The following is a 20,812-nucleotide window of genomic DNA, read 5'->3' as shown; positions in this document are numbered from 1 at the left end:
CATCAGAGATATTTTGATTTTCTTCTTTACAGATGAGGAAAATACGAACCAAAGGATTTGACGTGTGCAATGTCACAAAGACAACAAATGAAAAATTTCTGTAAGGAAAGAACACTTGTGGAAGGGGGGATTCTGTGTATTCTTTGAACTCTCTGCTTGAACTCGGTGCCACCAAGATTCAAATGGTAGGGGCCAGGGAAGGAAATGAGGTACTATTCAAACACAGATACTCTAATTTCAAGTATAGTACTGACTCCTTTCTAGCACACTGCATTTTAATGGTATGGTTTATGCCTGCCTTTTATTACAATAATAATACATTGTCCTTTAATAACAGTTTAATGATAATAATAGATTAGTACTTTAAGGTGTGCAAACAACAATAATAAATTGACATTTAATAAGATAACACCTTAATAATAATAATAAATTAGCACTTTAAGGTTTCACAAAGGGACATGGGATAATAAGTATTTATTAAATCAAATTATGTGTTGGGTACTATAGGAGATCCAAAGGAGCAGTAAGATTTTGTCCTAATGAACACAAAGAGGTTACAATTTAATTAATGAGGCTAGACTGGCATAAGAAGAAAAATTAGATAACAATTCAAGATTACATATAATTAGTAAATTGATGGTAAACAGTAAGTGCTTTAATAGGAGTTTAGAGAAAGAAAAGATGTAGTGTGGCATGACAAATATTTAAAGGATTGTTTTATGGAAGAAAGAATAGACTTGATCTGCTTGTGATCACCACTTAGTGGTCAAATTAGCAAGTTGTCTTCACCTTTGAGAAGAATCTAAGTAATTACTTACTGGGGATATTGTAGATAGATTCATGGTTTAGGATAGTTTGTCAGTATACAGCTATCTTATCCCCAATAGCCATCTATCTCACCCTTAATCTCACCCATAATTCTGATTCTCCTGAAATTATGATATTCCAATATTCAAAGACACTATAACAGATAAGGATAACCCCACTATTTTAGACTATCTACACTATTTCACACAGGATTTTGGAAGGCAAAATATAATGTTCCCTTCCAATGAAGAATTGATCAATACAAATGTTGGAATCACCATTGGATGCTTTATAACAAAGTTGATGGAATATTTACTCAAATATTGTTAACCTATCCAGAATCATGGTGGTCCAAAAGGCCACTCCAATTTGCCATTGGCTCAGAATCCACTTCAGATCCTAGATCAAAGTATACTTTTTCAGTCAAGCTGTTAACTTCTGAAGACCACACAATCTTTTCACAACAGCACAAGCAGTAGTGCTATTCGGTTGTGTAATTCTGTTCCTTTACCACCCCCCAATGGAGAAAGACAAGATGTCCTGCAGTGCTAAGATTTTACCATCATGACTAGTGAGTTACAAGGGTCATAGAAAGAATTGGCTTGGAATATTTATTAAGTTACTGAATTGGGTTCTTCTATAATTATTCCTAGAGGTTATTTCTAGGCACAAGCTGTTATAGGGTGATATATACTTAACCAAGCCCTCCATTTTTTAAAATATTATTTCTTTTAATTAAAATAAAGTTTTAATAGTGTTTCCCCCTATTTTTAGAGATCTTTGTTCATTCTGATGGTGTGTTAGAGAGTAAAGTTGTATTAAAAGGCTTTGTAATGCAACTCTACTTTGAATGGAGCAAAGGAAACTTGACAAAGAAAGAAAGGGTTAATCATCCATAGTATTAAGGAAAGTAGTGATAGGGCAGGTCAAGATCATTAACAACTCCATCAGTAATCTGGGAATTCCAATGCTAAAGGAAGAAGTCAGGGCACCAAAGATGAGTGACTGAATGAAGCAGGTATAGTTGAGACAGGTAGCTGGCAACCAAACAATAAAAGAAGAGCCCTGATGGAACTAGCCCTCAGGAAATCAGGGCTGCTAAAGAAGTGCAAGAAGTTCAGGGAGTCTACAAGCAAAAAGACAAGTTTGTGCATCGAGAAAGGTGACTTTTGACAGAGGGTGGTATACGACTACCACCTCCTCAACTCTAGCGTCTTTTATTTTTGTTTTGTTTTTTTAAACCCTTACCTTCCGTCCTGGAGTCAATACTTTGTATTGGCTCCAAGGCAAAAGAATGGTAAGTGATAGGTAATGGAGGTCAAGTGACTTGCCCAGGGTCACACAGCTGGGAAGTGTCTGAGGTCAAATTTGAACCTAGGACCTCCGGTCTCTAGACCTGACTTTCAATCCACTGAGCCACCCAGATGCCCCCTTAACTCTTGTGTCTTGAAGTTGTTGATTCTCTGGGATCTGGGACTGGACCCCTCTCTATTCTGCTCCCTCCTTGCTCCCCCCATTTCCTGGTCCACTGCCTCCCTGTTTTCCTGCCATTTCATTGTTATGCCTTGGAGCAGGGAGAAGAATAGAAATTTGTTTCTTGTTAGTTTTTCTGGTAAGAGATTTGGAGTGGAGAAAAAACACTATTTGCCCAAATTAGATTGCCTGTGAGTTTCATTAACTCATGCTCACTTAGTGTCAGGAGGTTGGAACAACATTGGTAAGGAAAGAAGAGAAGGCAAATGCAGCTGTGTCTCTGAGGTTGAGGGGGAGGAAGGAGAGAAGGAGCAGGTGTTTGTAGTTCCCCATGCCCAAATGGATAACATCTGAAGTGCCTACCCACACATTCCTCTCATGCCTCCCCATCCCAGTAGTTATACCAAGTTCAAACCATCATGTGGGTCACCATCACTCAAAATTCCTCTGTTTTCTTTTGTGAGCCTCCCAGAGGATACTTTAGTGCAAGAGAATAGACAGGCAATCAAATAGCTCAGGAAATAAAGTTACAAGAAAAAAATCTCCCTGGGTATACCTGGTATACACCCTACCATAGGTCACCACCATACCCATGGAGAGAGAACATACCTGAAGAGCAAAAATGGGTAGATAAGAGGCATCTGAGAAGGCCATACACATATGGACCCCCTGTGGCCAAGAGACATCCACAGGAAACAGAACAACCTGCATCCTCAACCCTGAGGAGTTGTGGATTTCTTCTAACATAATCACTGCTCTCTGCTGGCCACTGGGTATATACACCCTGTCATCACTACTGCTTCCATCATCTTCATTGCATCATCTCTGATAGACATGTGATCACTAATGCACTGTCTGCTGCTAGCTTCTGGGCTCCAGCCACCTACCTTCTTCAAGGCCAATGCTCTACTGAGATCTGCTAAGGTTCTTTTTTTTAATTATTCAATGGTTAGAAGGTCATCCCTGACAGGAGGAGCTGTGTTTAGGACTGTGGCTCCAGAGAGCCAATAGGAAAATTCCAATTTGAGCATTTATACCAAATGGGTAGTACTATGAATAAGGGCTTAGTTTATTATTTTGTTGACTGTCTTGTTTTAAAGTGATGGAGAAAATATGGATTATACAGATTAAACTTAAAGATATATTATGTGTAATTTATTTTTCTGAAAGCCATTTGTTAAACATTTACCAGCATTCCACTAATCCATGCAGAGCCAAATGCTCTGAGCCACTTCACTCAGCCAGGTAGCTAGGTTAATGGTTGTTGGTACCTTATTATTCATTTTAAAAGTTTGCCTATAGCTTTTCTATTATTTTTGAGTGTTTTGCATCTTTGAAATATTTTTAAATAAATTCCCAACATCTTTCAAACTATATGGCCTTCAGACTGGATTTTTTCTATATGTGTTTAGTCAGGACCAATTAAGTGTCATTTACCCTTTATCCTATAAGATGAAGTTCTGAAATGAGAGGATCTAAATGTATTCATCCTACTAGTAATAGTAATATGTATCTAGTTACATTGAATTATAATAACCATAGTATAATTAATAATGATAATGAGGATATTTCATCAGTACCCTCAATTGCTCTGCTCCTCTGCTTGTGGGGCTGGAGGGTAAAGTAAAAACTTCTCCTAAAGCCTCCCTTTATAAAGAGTTCAGAATTTTGAGCTTTCTCTTCATCTCTCACCAATCATCATCTCCCTTTTCAGTTTCCTTTTATGAATTGTCTTCCTCTATTAAATAGTAAGCTCCTTGAGAGCAGGAATTATCTTTCTTTTTTTTATTTGTATCCCCAACAATGCCTGGTCATAGTCACTTAATAAATGTTTATTATATTGTATAACTATTTTTGAAATGACACCAGATCTGTCCCATTTCATATTTATTTGTTAACTATAAATGCAAAAACAACAAAGCATTTATCCTGTTCTTCTGTACTTAAGAATTTACAGAACTAAGCAGTAAGGTGATAAGTGTTTTTAAAAGACATAGTCCCTGCCTTCAAGGAGCTTAAAGGATAGTAAGAGTGTAATAAAACAACCATAATAACTATTTTACATTATTTTTGCCTTAATGGCTTTTGTTTACAAAAATAGCAATATGAAGTGAGAAGAGGGCAAGTCATTACTGGCAGGTGGAGACCAAGCATAGAGAAAATGTCATTTGAATAATTTTTAAATGGACATTAATTAAATAAAAAGACTCATGTTTGTATAGTATTTTCTTCACATCAACCTTGTGAAGGGGGTAGCACATCATGATTGTCCTATTTTTATAAATGAGGAAACTAAAAATCTGAAAATAAGAAGACTTTAATCCAAGGTTATACAGTATCTGAGACAGAACTCAGATCACCTGGCTACAAATTTAATGTTTAATACACTGTAATCCTCTGCTTCTAATTAAGGAAAAAGAAGGGGAAAGAAAATTTCAGGAATAGAAAATAGTTTGCATAAAGATACAGGATGTGTTCAGGGATATAGACTTGTCTGGGTTGAAAAGTAGATGGAGGAGTGTAATAAAAGATAAGTTTGGAACCAACTAGAACCAAATTGTATCCTTGAATACTAGGTAGAAGAATTTGATCTTAATTTGTTAGACAATAGGGAGCCACTTCTGAGTTATTTGATTAGCTCTCTATATAAAAAAAGATTATTTTGTCACTAGTATGAGAGATACTTGATACTGACCTATATTAGTATGGTAGCAATGGAAATAGATAGGAGTCCAATTCAAGAGATTGAGATGGAATGCCACTATGCTCATTGGCTATGAGTAATATCTGAAAAGGAAGGGTATCCTATGTTAAAGAATGATAGGGTCAAAGAATAATTCATATAAACAATCAATTATTTCACTAAAGAAAATAAGAGACAACATACCAGAATTTTTTTAGATGCAAGCAAGGCCTAGGAGACAATCTATATTTAAATACTTGCGTAAATAAATCAGATAAAGAACAGATTGAATTGGGAATATATTTTTTAAAAACTACCAAAGAACAAATTTTAAACCCCCAATTAAGGACCAAATTAAAAGTCCTGAAAATCAAAGGAGAGATTAATAAAATTATAAGAAAGCCATTGAACTAATAAATAAGATAAGGGGTTGGTTTTATGAAAAAATCAATGAACTAGATAAACCATTAATTAATCTGATCAAAATAAAAGAAAAAACCAAATTACTAGTATTAAAAATGAAAAGGATAAGATTACAACCAATGGAAAGGAAATTAAAAAATTATTAGGATCTATTTGGCCCAATTATATACCAATAAGTCTAATAATCTAAATTAAATATATGAATATTTAAAGAAAATAGATTGCCTAGTTAAAAGAAGAAATAGAATACTTAAATAATAATATCTCCAAAAAAGAAATTGTACAAACCATCAATGAACTACCTAAGGAAAAAGAACCAGAGTCAGATGAATTCACAAATAAATTCTACCAAAAACTTAAAGAACAGTTCTAATACTATAAAAAATATTCAGAAAAATAGCTGAGGAAGGAACTCTGCCAAATTCCTTTAATAGCACAAATATGATGTTGATTTCCAAGTCAGAAAGGTGAAAAACAGAGAAAGAAAACTATAGACCAGTGTTCCTAATGAATATTTATACAAAAATTTTAAACAAAATACTAGCAAGAAGATTATAGCAATATGTCACAAAGGTACTACATCATGACCAGGTTTCTGGGATGTAGGGATGATTCAATATTAGGAAAATTGCTAACTTAATTGACCATCTCAATAATAAAACCAAAAGAAACCAGATGGTTATTTACATAGATTCAGAAAAAGCTTTTAACAAAACACACCTATTCCTGTTTAAAAAAAATAAACACTGGAAACCAATGCAACCAAAATTAGAAGGTAAGCAACAAACTGGGAAAATATGTATAACAAAAAATATCTGACAAAGGTCTTGTTTCTCAAATTTATAAGGAGCTAAGTCAATTGTACAAAAAAAATCAAGTCATTCCCCAATTGACAAATGGTCAAGGGACATGAATCGGCAGTTTTCAGATAAAGAAATCAAAACTATCAATAAACACATGAAAATTGTTCTAAATCTCTCATAATTAGAGAAATTCAAAGCAAAACAATGCTCAGGTGCCACCTCACATGCAGCAGATTGGCCAATATGACAGGAAAGGAAAATAAATGTTCAAAGGGATGTGGCAAAATCGAGACACTAATGCATTGCTGGTGGAGTTGTGAATTAATTCAACCATTCTGGAAGGTGATTTGGAATTATATGCAAGGGATTTTAAAAGAATGCATACCCTTTGATCCAGTAATACCACTATTGGGTTTATACTCCAAAAGACATAATAAGGAAAAAAATACTTGTACAAAAATATTCATAGCCACACTCTTTGTGGTGGCAAAAAACTGGTAAATAAAGCGTTGTCCCTCATTTGGGGAATGGCTGAGCAAATTGTGGTATATGGTGGTGATGGAATTCTATTGTGCTGTAAGGATTTATGATCTGGAGGCTTTCCATATGAACTGGGAGAACCTCAATGAACTGATGCAGAGTGAAGAGAGAGCAAAACCAGAAGAACATTGTACACAGAAAGTAAGACATTCTGGAAAAATCCAATGTAATGGACTTTGGTACTAGTAGCAATGGAATAAGCCAGGACACTTCTGAAAGACTTATGAGAAGGAACACTATCCATATTGAGAGAAAGAACTATGGGAGTAAAAATGCAAAAGGAAAATATATGACATCATTTACCACATGTATATATAGGTATGTGATTTGGGGTTAGGCCTTAAAAAATTGCTTGATAGCAAAAATGAATAATATGGAACTAGGTATCAAGTGTACAACTCAGTGGAATTGCTTGTCAGCTCTAGGAGTGGGTAGACAAGAGGTAAAGGAAAGAAAATGAATCATGGAAACATGGAAAATATTTAAAAATTAATTTTAAAATTATAAAAACACTAGAGAATATTGGAATAAATGAAACATTCCTCAGAATGATAAATAGCATCCTTCTAAAACCATCAACAAAATTATACATAATGGGAATAAATTAGAAGCCTTCCCAATAAAATTAGAAGTGAAACAATGATGCCTATTATCACTACTACTTTTCACTATTATACTAAACATGTTAACTACAGCAATAAAAGAAGAAATTTAATGAATTAGTGGAGGCAATGAGAAAATAAATCAATCACACTTTGCAGATGATATGATGGTATACCTAGAAAATCAACCAAAATAACTAATCCAAACAATTAACAACTTTAGCAAACTTGCAAGATCTAAAATAAGCTCCTCCAAATCATCAGCATTCCTCCATAATACCAAAACAACAACAACAAGAGATAAAAAAGAAAAATATCACCTAAAATAACTGTAAGCAATATAAAATAACTGGAAATATACCTACCATGACAAACCCCAGAATTATATGATCACAACCAACAAAACACTTTTCATACAAATAAAGTCAGATCTAAACAATTGGAAAAAACATTAATTGCATCTTGGGTAGAATATTGGGAGCCAATATAATAAAACTGGCAGCTTTTTTTAAATTAAGTTACTTAGTGCCATACCAATCAAAAAACCCAGAAATTGTCTTCAAAAACTAGAGAAAATTATTTTAAAACTTCATCTGGAAGAACAAAAGACTTAGGATATCAAGGGAATTAATGAAAAAAATATGAAAAGGTACCTTAGCTATACCTAATCTCAAACTATATTATAAAATGGCAACCATAAAAATAATCTGGTGCTGACCAAGAAATAGAGTGGAGGACTAATGGAATAAACCAAGTATTCAACAGTAAATCACCATAGCAACCTATTACTTGACAAACCCAAAGATACATGTTTCTAGAAGAAGAATGCACTTTTTGACAACAACTTCTAGGAAAACTGGAAAAAGGTATTGCAAAAATTAAGCATAGACAAACTCCTCATGCCATAAAGTCAAAATGGATATACGATTTAGAAATAAAATATGATCTCATAAACAAATTAAGGGAGCACAAATAGTTTACTTGTCAAACCTTAGGATAATGGAAGAAATTAGATCAAAACAAGATATAAAAAACATTCTGAGATGTAAAAGAGATAACTTTCACTATATTAAATTTAAATGTTTCTACACAAACAAACAAAAAATGTAACCAAGAATGAAAGGCAAATAGAAAACCAGGAAAAAATCTTCATGGAAAATCTCTCTGATGGAGGCTTCATTTCTCAAATATAAAGAGAACTGAGTCAAATGTATAAGAATATAAATATTTCCCAACTTACAAATGGTCAAAGGATATGAACAAGCAATTCTCAGATGAAGAAATTAAAATTATTTTTAGCCATATGAAAAAAATGCTCTAAATCACTATTTATTAGAGAAATGTAAATTAAAACAGTTTTCAGGTACCACCTCACACTCATCCAAGCTGGCTAACATGGAGGAGATGGAGACAAAATGGCGGCATAAAGGCAGTGAAAGTTCAGGCCTCTGAAAACCCTTCCTTACCAATTACAAACTAAATGCTCCTAAGGACCTTAAAATCAAACCTAAAAACAGGACAAATCCAAGGAACCTTCCTGCTGGACTCAACTTAAAAGGTATGCCCCCCAAAAGCCTGAATTCAAGATCACTCGGGTTTAAGGGGAAGGAAGAAGGAAGGTCCCAGGACCCCTCCCCCTTTTAGAGCACTGAGCTTCCAGCAGTACCTGGAACCTCTGGCCAAGCAAGGGTGCTGGTATGGAGGGAGTCCATTGTGGGCAAAGCTGTGCCAGGTTCAGAGTGTCAAACACAGGTGGTGGGGAAGCAGTTGAAGAAGAAGCACAGAGCAGGCAACCTAGTTGCAGCAGTGGAAAAACTCCATATTGCCCCCCCCACACCTCCTTCCGGGAGGTTTTGGCCTCAGGGCACATCCAGCTCTGCAAGTTCAACTCAGCTGGGCTTAATCTCATCAAAGCTTTCAGAGGGCAGGGAAGCTCAAGCTCCAACACCCCTCTCCCACAGACTGTGCTGAGAGATTTGCTGACTAAGCTCCAAGGGGGAAGACTGACAGAAAAGCCCAAAACCACAGATCCAACACACAAAAGGAGCAAGAGTGCAGGCAACTATAGGGAGTAAAGAAGGGGGTAAATATGAACAAACAACAGAAAAAGAAAAAAGAAATTACAATCAACAGTTTCTGTCCAGGCAATGAACAAAGAGCAAATGAAACAGAAGAATGAAGGAACACCAAGAAAAAAAATAGAAACTCCAGCAAATTGGATAAAGGCTTTGGAAGAACTCAAAATACAATTCAAAACACAATCAAGAGAGGCTGAAGACAACTGGGAAAAGAATTTAAAAAGTAAAATAAGTCGTCTGGAAACAGAAAACAGTGTCTTGAAAGCCAAAATTAATTAGCTTGAATATGAGGCAAGGGATATGAAAGATCAGAAGGAGAAGGATGACCAAAAAGCAAGGGATGAAATCCAGACTTTAAAAGCAAGAATACAACAATTAGAAGCAAAGGACTTCACAAGGTAGCAGAACACTATAAAACAAAATCAAAAGAATGAAAAAATTGAGGAAAATATGAAGCACCTCATTCACAAAACAGAAGATTTAGAAATTTGTTCCAGGAGAGACAACTTAATAATCATTGGTCTACTAGAAGACCATGATTAAAGAAAAAGCCTAGACATCATACTACAGAAAATTATCCAAGAAAACTGCCCCAATGTTAAAACTGGCTAACATGACAAAAAAGGGAAAATCATAAATGCTAGAGGGAGGTGGGAAAAAAAAATCAAGAAATTAATATAGTACTAGTGGACCTGCAAAGTGATACAACCATTGTGGAGAGCAATCTGGAACCATGCCAAGAGACCATCAAATTGTGCATACTCTTTGACCTAGCAATACCACTACTTGGTTTGTATCCCAAAGAGATTAAAGGTAGGACAAAAGAACCTACTAATACAGAAAACATGTCTTTTTGTTGTAGCAAAAACTGGAAACTGAAGGGATATCCATAAATTGGGGAATGGTCACACAAGTTGTGGTATGTACTCATAATAGAATGCTATTGTACCATAAGAAATAACAAACAGGATGATCACAAAAAAAAAAAAACCTGGAAAGACTTATATGAAGTGGTGCAAAATGAAGTAAGCAGAACCAGGAGAGTATTATACATATAAACGATAATGTTGTATAATGCTCAACTCTTATCAACAAGGCAAAAATCCAGGATACTCCAAGAGACTCAAGACAAAAAATGATATCCACTGCCACAGAAAGAACAGATGGAGTCCAAATGTAAAATGAAATATACCATTTAATTCCTTTATTTCCTCCATGAATTTTTGTCTAGTGTAAGCAACATGTGTCTTCTTTCACAACATGATGAACATGTATAATGTGATAATATATGTACAACTTATATCATATTACCTGCCTTCTTGGAGAGGCAGGAGTTTTAGGAGGGAGTGAGAGAACATAGAGTGCAAAATATCAGAAAACAAATAATAAGAAATCATATTTGCATATAATTTTGAAAAAAATACAATTATTTTTAAAAATAAAGGGAAGGACAAATATAATTCTAAGATTATGAACATGGAGAAATGAGTGAATGGCTGTATCATGGAGGCAGGGAGTCAAAAGGATGAGTATGTAAAGAAGGAAAGTAAAGTTTGGTTTCACATGTGTCAGGTATAAGGTACTTGCAGATAATCCAAATGAAGAAGTTATATGGATAGTTGGATATATGAATTTGAATCTCAGAAGAAGGATGAGGACTGGAGCTATAGACATGGGAGTCATCTAAATGGATATAGTAATTAAAGTCTTCAGAATGAATGAGATTGTCAAAAGAAAGTATTTAGGAATCTATTATGGAAAACCTAAGAGTCAGGAAGAAGATGGAGAAACCTTAGGTAAAGAAAAAGAGAATATTCAATTAGGGCATAAGTGGCAACCAGGGAGTGTAGTGTCTCTGAAGCTAAGGGAGGGACAATATATAGTGGGAAATATATGTGTGTATACATATATATGTGTGCATATACCTGTATGGATATTTGTGTATATATGCATATAAACATATGTGCTTATACATATATAATCTGGAGTTTATTTCATTTAGTCAGAATTGCTGCAAAGTTTCTTGCATCTGATCTTTCCCCTCCGTTTTGTTTTTGGTTGGGTTGTTTGTTTTTTTTATGTAATAATAATACTTTTAATCTTCTGTCATCTTCCCTCATTTTTTATGAATGAACTTGAACCCCAGACTGACATAACTCTTATTTGTCAAATACCTCTGCTTATTGAAGAGATCAAATTTTTGCTAGATGAACAAGTTAATGGATTTTTTTGTCCTACTTGTTGTGACAGCCATTTATTTGTTAAATTTCTTTAGAAAATGGTAGTAATCAGGGTCAATGTGTTTGTTTTTATCTGTCTTCCATGTTTAGGAGTTATTAATTAGTTTAAATAGGTTGAAACTGTTATAAATATATATTTCTTCTTGCCTTAAATTTAATCTGTCAGAATTGACACCGACTTCCCATAGACAGTGAAATCACAAATGACTACTGTATCAGTGGGTGTTCCTTATTTGTTAAGACAACCATTTTCATTTTTGGTTGATCTTATTAAATGCTTGCCATATCCAATTCCTTCCAGTTTTATCCTTAAAGAAAATATTCATGACATATACTTATGAAACTTCTAACTATAATATATAACATTTCTTACTATCCTCATTGGTGCCCAGCTTTGGAAGAGCCTTAATATAATATTAGTTCTTGGTCTTTAACCTATAAAATTATAATATCCAGGTCCTAATGTGTCTGTTGGTGAGTCATATTGAATGTAATACACCAAATTGATAAAAGTATTTCATTGAATGATAGTCTTTGAGGTAATGAAGGACTTTGTAGTTTATTTTCAGAAAATCATTGATATATATTAATAAATAAAGGAGTCATTTAATAAGAACTTACTATATGCCAGGCACTACGCCAAAAACTAAGATCTGGGGGTCCAAACCTGGAGGCAGGGGGAAGGTTTAATCCATCCAGGAGCAAAGTAATTGATGTGGAGAAGCAGTCTGAAGAGCCAGGAGGAAAATCAGGAGTATGGAGGAAATTTCTGTTGACATGGTGGTACTAGTAAGGATCATTGGTGGGTCTCAGGGTCGACCCATTCTGAGAGGAAAAAAAACATTTGAAATGGAATTGAGGAGGATAGATTTAGAGCAGCCTGGAGAATAAACTGTGATGGAAGTGAGCAGTATGGCTAAAACATCTGAGAATCTGATAATTCCAGTATACAACTGGTAGGGACAAAGCCATGAGTCCAATTCCTCATTTTACACATAAGTAAATTGAGGTCTAGGAAGGCTAAGTGACTTGTACAATTGCACAAGTGCCAGAGGTAAGATTGAAACCCAACTCCTCTGCTTTCTGGAATTAGTTCTCTTTCAAATGTATCACTCTGTCTCTTGGTTAATACTGGGCTAAATTCAAACAGCTAAATATTAAAGATATGTTTTTTTTTTATTCTAAGCACAGTTCTTTAATATCTCACATACTTTTTAAAGTTTTGTGATCTTGATTTCTCAAGGATTTAAAAAATAAATTAGGGTTATGTTTTTAAATCACATTGGGTTATAGGCTCTTACTATAATAATCATTCTTTTATTCAATTAATGCATATTCCCACTAGGTACTCTGATGAAGTGTGGAATATAAAAAACTATGCCCTTGTCCTTTAAGGCCTTGGGAAATTTTACATTGATTACCTAGAAAATTGCTATCAGCAGGGAAGAATAAAGATTTGTCATTGTTTCAAAATAATGATAATAACAATAATCATAAAAGTTCACATTTATATAGTGTGTTATGTTTCCAAAGTGATTTTCCCACAACTAAAAGCTATACTTTTAGGCACTGCAGTGATAGTTGGGACTTTGAAAATCAATTTTATTTTGTTCAAAATATAAAAAGTTTTGTGCTCAATGTTTCTGTTTGCATATGAAAATGCTGTGTAATATCTGTAGCTTGATGAGCCCTTCTTGACCACTTAAGAAGTAATATTACTCTTTGTCCTAGAGATCTCAGTGCTAGGCCAGAGAAGGGGAAGAGAACAAACTTTTATTAATTAATATCTAATGTGCCAAGGAAATAGGTGATTTTATCCAGAAGTTACAGTTGAAGAAACTGGGACAGACAGAAGTTAAGTGACTTTCCCTGAGTCACAATCTAGTAATTTTCCCAAGTGGGATTTGATTTTAGTGCTGCCAGAATCCAGGCCCATATGGACTTTGCTACCATGCTGCCTGATTTTTAAGAAGGTTCACTATAAACCAAAATCTTTGTAGCAGTACCTTTTAGGGTACCGAACAACCCAAAACAAAGAAAATTATGTGCATTAATTGGACAATGGCTAAGAAAAAATTTAATTCCTAAGTGTAATGGAATGTTACTTTATCATAAAAAACAGTGAATATAAAGAATTCAAGGAAGTAGGGGGAAATTTCTATGAACTGATAAAAAGTAGTGAGTAGAAGCAGGGAAAACAATATACATAAATACTCTCATAATACAAATAAATGATAAGATAAAACAGAAACTGAATGTTATATAATTATAATGATTTGAAAAAATATTGTGAGAAAATGCATCTCCCTCCCCTCTAGGCTGAAGTAAGTAACTAACATCTCCTTGAACAGTTATAAGCTCCCACTATATGCCAGCAATTGTGTTAAACACTTGGAATATAAAGAAAGCAACAAGTACTATTGCTTTTCTCATAGAGTTCACAATCTAAAAGGGAGACTGTATATAAAAAAAAAAACTACGTTCATACAAAAAATATCCAAGATAAATGCAAGGTCATCTCAGAGGGAAAGCAAGGGGAACCAGGAAAGGTGTCTGGAAGAAAGAGGGATTTGAGTTGAGTTTTAGAGATGGGAACTGAGAGTATCCCATGGAGGAAGGAAAGCCAGTGAAAAGCCACAGAGTCAAGAAATGAAGTGTTATGTTAAAGGAATAGCAAGAAGGGTCAGTGTCTCTGGATTATAAAGTGAATATATGGAGAGGAATAAAGTGTAAGAAGAATTGCAGGAACAAACCAGATTGTAAAGGGCTTTAAAAATCATGGAGGTAATGAGAAACCACTAACGTTTATTGGAGGGGTTGGGGAAAAGAGGGACATGGTCAGATATACTTTAGAAAGATCACTTTGGAAACTAAGTCAAAAATAGACTAATATGGAGAGAGATTTGAGGCAGGAAACCAAGAGAACACTGTTGCAATAGGCCAGGCAAATGGTGATGAGGACTACCACCAGGATGGCAACTGTGAGTAAAGAGAAGGAAGCTATGTAAGAAATGTGACAAAAGTAAAAACAACAAAACTTGACCACAAATGTATTAATATATGGAGTGGATTTCAGCTGAGCAGTTGAGGATGCCTCTGAGGTTACAAGATTAGCTGATTAGAAGGATAATGTTGCCTATGACTACAAGAGGGAAGTTGGAAAGAGGAGAGAATTAGGAAAGGGGAGAAGAGAATATTAAAGCTAAATATTAGCTTTCCAGGCATTAGGCTTAATATGTCTATGAGACATACAATTCAGTGTGTCCAATAGGCAGTTAGTAATATGTGACTGAACTGAGATAAGGAGAGATTAGGATTAGATGAAAGGAGAACATAAAATTCAGTAGGTGTGTTAGCTAATTTTGCTAAACTACTTTCCCCCCTCTTCTTAATTTTGTTGTTGTTGTTATTGTTAAAGGTATGGCCAGCTAGCTTGGTCAGTGTAAAGGAGCATAGTTTGGAAATAAAGTTATGTAAAAACCAAAGCTAGCAAAAAATAAAATAAAATTTTGAGAGAAAAATATCATTGAATGTGATTAAAAAGATATCATACATTGAGAATTACTACATACTGATTGATTACAATAAGGAAGACTGATAATAAAACTATGTTTTCATGGGAAATGGACTGAATTTGAAGTAACAAATTCCCTAGTTTAAATTCTGGCACAGCTGCCACTAGCTTCAAGAAAAGTCACAAATCTCTTAGTTTATTTGGGCTTCCATTTTCTAATCTATCATTTAGGATTAATAATATTCTTATTACCTGTCTCCCTACCAAAGACATTGTGAAGGTGAAAGGAGGACCCATCAAATGCTTTCCTACTCTAAAGTGCCAATTGTTATTACTTTAATATTTCAAAAGATCCATGATTTGATTATTATGGACATTCCTTTACTGATGTAGATCACAACACTCACTGTGCCCTCCACTAGACAATACTACCTTAGTTTGGTTTCACTTGCTCTGTGAAATCAGGAGTGAAAGTATTAAAAACAAGTTAAGACGTTTAAGCAAAATTATCAAGATTTTGCTGTTTTCTCACTGCCTGGTTACTTGGAAGCAATAATACATTGCGGCAAGTAAAGAACTAACTACTCAGTTATGTTGACAGAGATTAATTCAGTGGTCCAACTAAGGCATCATGGTCCAACATCACTTTGGAATGAAGTAGGTCAAAAAGCTACTACACTATCTTAATTATCTTAAATAGTTCATGCCTTAGTCACTAGATTCCACTTAAACCAAGAGTTCTTAACTTGAGGTCTATGAACTTTTAAAATACATAGGTAACTATATTTCAATATAATTGATTGTAATCCTATGTGTTTGAATTTATGCCCTTAAAAACATTATTCTAAGAAAGAGTCCATTCTTTTCACCAGACTACCAAAGAGCTCCATGATAGAAAAAGAGGTTAAGAACTCTTGATTTAGACATGGAGCATAGCCTTATTTTCAGAGCTGATATAAAACTGATGATCTGAAGTGTCTACTGGCCCAAGTCAATAAATGTTAATGCAAAAGAGGAAAGCATCAGAAAGCAAGGAGTTGATAGAGTAAAAAAGTCCACAGTCAGGAGTAATTCTCAAAGAAGAATAAAGGATTGAACATAGCTGGTGTGAACCCATCATTAAGATGGATTTTCCAATAAGAACTGATAAATTAGAAAAAAGACATGAAGGGATGGAGGGATCTTAGAAGACTGCTGGGATGTGGTAGTAAAGTCATCTTTAAGAGTAAGGAGACTACTAGAGAATGGTGAAGTCCAGAGAGTCAAATGGAGCCCAGAGGAGAATAAAACATTCAAGAGGCTCCTTGTGCATTTAATTGAGTCTTGAAAAACAACCATAGAACAAAGAATGGCCTTTGATTCTTAATTATTCAGATTTCTCTCCCTAAAATCCTTAAGAAAGGGGATTGTTTCTTTTTTGTATTTTTATCCTTAATAGCAAAGGGACTCATACATAGTAGGCACTTGGTAAATGATTATTGGATTGAATTAAATTGCCCTTGAGACACATCGAGACCATTTCATGATGACTTCCTCTTCAAATGTGCAGGGGACCCTGAAGAAGCCCATTATCTAGTGCACTTTCCTGTAACCTGAAAATATGTACATCATCAATCAGAGTTAATTAGTTCCCCTCTATGCTTTGTCTTAGAGCATTGCACAGGAGAAATCATCCTGTATCTATCCCATTTTGGTTGCTGAACTGCCAACCACTCAATCCTATAGTCAATAGACCTGAGCTCAGGGTTGTGATATTTCCATAGTGCCTACCCTGAGATAAAGTACCAACAGATCATTGACTTTAATAAGTTATCCTTTAATCCTGAAAATAATTATCAGTTCCATTTTGATGATTTAAAAAATCAGTACAAAACTAGAGGAATAAAAGAAGGAACAAACAAAAGAATGAAGGAAGGTTGAAAGGAAGGAGGGGGGAGAAAGATGAGAAAACTGGAGGATGGGAGAAAGGAATGAAAAAAGAAATGAATAGAGAGAATAAAAGAATAAGAGGAAGGAAGAAAGAAAAAAGATTTAAACATTTTTCAAGGGAGGGAAGGAAGACCTAATGAAAACCAACTTCTCTTTTTGATATTAGAAGGCATGCTGTCCTGGCAAAATGTTGAGTCAAATACTTCTGGTAAGCAATCTCCTCCTCCTCCTCAGTAAATTCCCTGTTGATTAGCCTCTCTTTTTAGTTTTATTTTTATTTTATTGATTGGCCTCTCTTTTTATTTGTTAGAATGATTAATCAATATTCATAAAGTTAATTCAAAATAATATAAAATACCAAAGTATCTATAAAATCATCAAAGTGAGATTGTTCTTGTTTAATTGTATTTGTGCTGGTGTATTTGTTTTTACAACTGGTGTAATTCTTTAACAACTAGTAATGCTTTTGTTGTATATGTATGTTGGTGTGGGTGTATGTATTTGTGTGTGTGTGTGTGTGTGTGTGTATGTGTATATTTTCTTTATTATTCAGAATGTTTGATATGCCAAAACACTCCAGTTTCTGATATTAGGTCAGAGATATTTTGATATTTCTTTTAATTCATTCTTTCCTTCCTTTTTTGATGGGGACTTGGGATTTCCTTGGTGTAGGGAACTCCTCAGTGACAAATGTACCAATGTACCAAGTAGAGGCAACTTCTCTGGCCTAGAGTAATAGGAGGTTAGATGACTTGCCCAGAGTCAAATAGCCAGATTGTGTCAGAGGCAGGACTTGAATCCAGGCCTCCTTGACTCCAGTGCTGGCTCTCCAAACTATTTAGTAAATTCATATCAAAATGCACTTCTATTTTAGCACTAAAAACCTTACTATTCACCAACTCATAATGCTTGATTCCCAAGGTTTGAAGTAGACTATATCAACCTCCAGTTTCTCCTCATTTAATATGATGTTTAGTAACTTGGGTCTCCTAATGGCTTTCCTTTCAGCATGTCATGGCATTCCAGGATTCATATGCAGCTTAATCAGCAACAGAAGAAAAGGAATGACCATTCATGAAGAGTAAAGAGATTAACAGAGGTGTGAGAGATGCTCTTATTCTGTGTTCATGGATTTTCCTCTTTTTAGAGTTGGAAAGGCAGTATGGGTTAGTGAGTGGAATGTTGAATAGAATTTAGAAAGAGATGAGTTCCAAAACTCACTTCTGATACTTTTAATCCATGTGATCATTAACAAATCATTTAGCCTCTCTGAGTCTCAGTTTCCTCATCTATAAAGGGGGTAATTAAAGCCCTTACTTCACAGTGCTATTGTGAAAGTCAAATGAAATGTCTTTAACACACTTTGTGGACTTTCATGTGTTATGTATATATATATATATATGTGTGTGTGTGTGTGTGTGTGTGTGTGTTTGTATATTTATATACATAGCTATCATCTGTCATCTGTTTTTGCTTTTATAGAATTTAATCCAGAGAGGCTTTTTATATCAATTAACAATCTATTATTAAAGAATTATTTATTATTTGCCTGCTTAGTGAGTTCTGAAACCACATTATATGTGGTTGACTCTTAGCTCTGTGAGAATGAGAAATTCCATGAAAAATAATCAATTTTTTTAAGAAGTCACATGTGGAAACCTACACACCAATTCAGAGAACCCTGGGAAGCTATGAAACAATGATTTGTCTATATCTCTATAAGGATGTCATCAGTTACATTGGTACTATAACCTCTGGTCCAATGTAGCCCTGGAACTACTTGAAGGCTTACCTTTGCATTTTCATTGCATTGGGCCCTTCACTGCTGTGGTGAAGACCTAACCCCAGGATAAAATAGCTCAAAATGCTGAAACTTGCAAACCAGCATCAGAGAAGAAAAAACAGAATCATTAACTTTTAGAATTCCCAGTCCCCAGGCTAAAAAGGCTGGGAAAATGAGAAAATAGCAAAAGACATACTTAACATTCAAAAAAATTTTGGTGGGGACAAAAAGCAAAGCATAGGACCAGTAGGAGATGCTGAAATCCAAGAAACCACATGCAAAATTTCAAAGAAAAATGGCAATTGGTCTCAAGCTCTGGAAGAATTAAAAAAAGGAATTTAAAAAATCAAATAAGACATATTGAAGGAAAATGGAGAAAAGGCATTAATGTAATGCATAAAATAAAATAACAGCCTAAAAAGAAAAATTGGTCAACTGGAAGAAGAAGCACAAAAATCCAATGAAGAAAAGAATTTTTTTTAAAAAACAAGAAAACCAAAACACTAGCATCAGAAATGAAAAGGACAAGTATACCTCTAATGAAGATGAAATCAAAGCAATTATTAAGAGTTATTCTGCCCAATTTATGCCAACAAATTTAACAATTTAAGGAAAATGTATGAATACTTACAAAAATATAAATTGCCTAGACTAGTAATGGTGAACCTTTAGAAACCAAGTGCCCAAATTGCAGCTCTCACACAGCATGTCACCACCACCACCACCACCATCTTCTTACCCCAGACAGGGAAGGAAGTGCTCCCATTTGATTACTAGGCAGAGGGACGAATCATGTAAGAAATGTCCTTAGGTATGCATGGAGAGGGGGAAGGGAGCAACTCCTTCCAGCATGATCTGGCATGTGTGCCAAAGGTTTGCCAAAACAGGCCTAAACTAACAGAGTAGGAAATAGAATACTTAAATAAACATTTTTTTTAGAAAAGAGAAATTGCATAGGCCATAAATGAACTTTCTAAGAAAAAACCATCCAGACCAGATGAACTTAGAAGTGACATTCACTAAACATATGAAGATCATCTAATAATATTAAATAATTTATTTAGAAAATTTGATAAAGATGTCCTCTTATGACACAAATTCCTCTTATGACATAAATATGGTGCTTATCCCTAAACCAGGAAGAGCAAAACAAGAGAAAACAAATTATATACCAATTTCATTAATGGACATGGATATAAAAGTCTTAAATAAAATAATTACCAGGAAACTGCAATAATATTATGACCAAAAGAATTTATATCAGGTATATAGGGATGGTTTAATATGTGAAAAATTATTAACAATTACTTCATCAAATAAACAACAAAAATCATATGATTATATCAATAATGCAGAAAAACTTTTCACAAAATACAATAATCATTCCTATTAAAATATTTAAAATCATGGGTATGAATGGCTTTTTCCTTAGAATAATAATTTATATACTTAAAACCATCAGCAAAACTTATCTGTAATGGTGATCTAATAAAAGACTTCCATATAAGATCAGGATTGAAACAAAGATACATAGTGTCATCAATATTATTTAATATTGTATTAGAAGAGTTAGCAATAGCAATAAGAGAAAAATAGAAACTGAAGGAATAAGAATGGGGAAAGATGTAATACAACCATCTCGTTTCCCTAATGATATGTTAGAGATATAGAGAAAACCCTAGAGATTCAGCTAAAAAATGAATTGAAGCTATCAATTTTAGAAAAGTAGCAGGATATAAAACAAACTCTCATGAATCATGAGGATTTCTATATTTTTCAACAATGTCCAGAGATAACCATATAAACTAACTATAGAGAAGATACTTAGGAACGTGTGTGCCAAAACAAATCCAGAAACTAAATGAATATAATTATAAAACAATTTTTATGCAATCAGATTTAAATATTTGGAGAAATATTTTTTCATATGTAGACAG

General features: G+C 34.3%; 1 long non-coding RNA gene across 1 annotated transcript in view; it reads right to left on the bottom strand.

Moving 5' to 3' along the window:
• The window catches only part of LOC130458374 (uncharacterized), a 61,917-nt gene extending 52,310 nt beyond the window's left edge, over positions 1-9,607 (bottom strand). Inside the window, exon 1 of the long non-coding RNA XR_008917654.1 lies at positions 8,998-9,607. This is a non-coding gene — a long non-coding RNA (uncharacterized LOC130458374). The remainder of the gene's footprint in view (positions 1-8,997) is intronic.
• Positions 9,608-20,812: the final 11,205 nt, after the last annotated feature.

The sequence above is a fragment of the Monodelphis domestica genome, chromosome 3 (genome assembly GCF_027887165.1).
Source record: "Monodelphis domestica isolate mMonDom1 chromosome 3, mMonDom1.pri, whole genome shotgun sequence".
Classification (NCBI taxonomy): Eukaryota; Metazoa; Chordata; class Mammalia; order Didelphimorphia; family Didelphidae; genus Monodelphis; species Monodelphis domestica.
The sequence above is the reverse complement of the archived record's forward strand: the minus strand, read 5'-3'. Positions and strand labels throughout refer to the sequence as shown.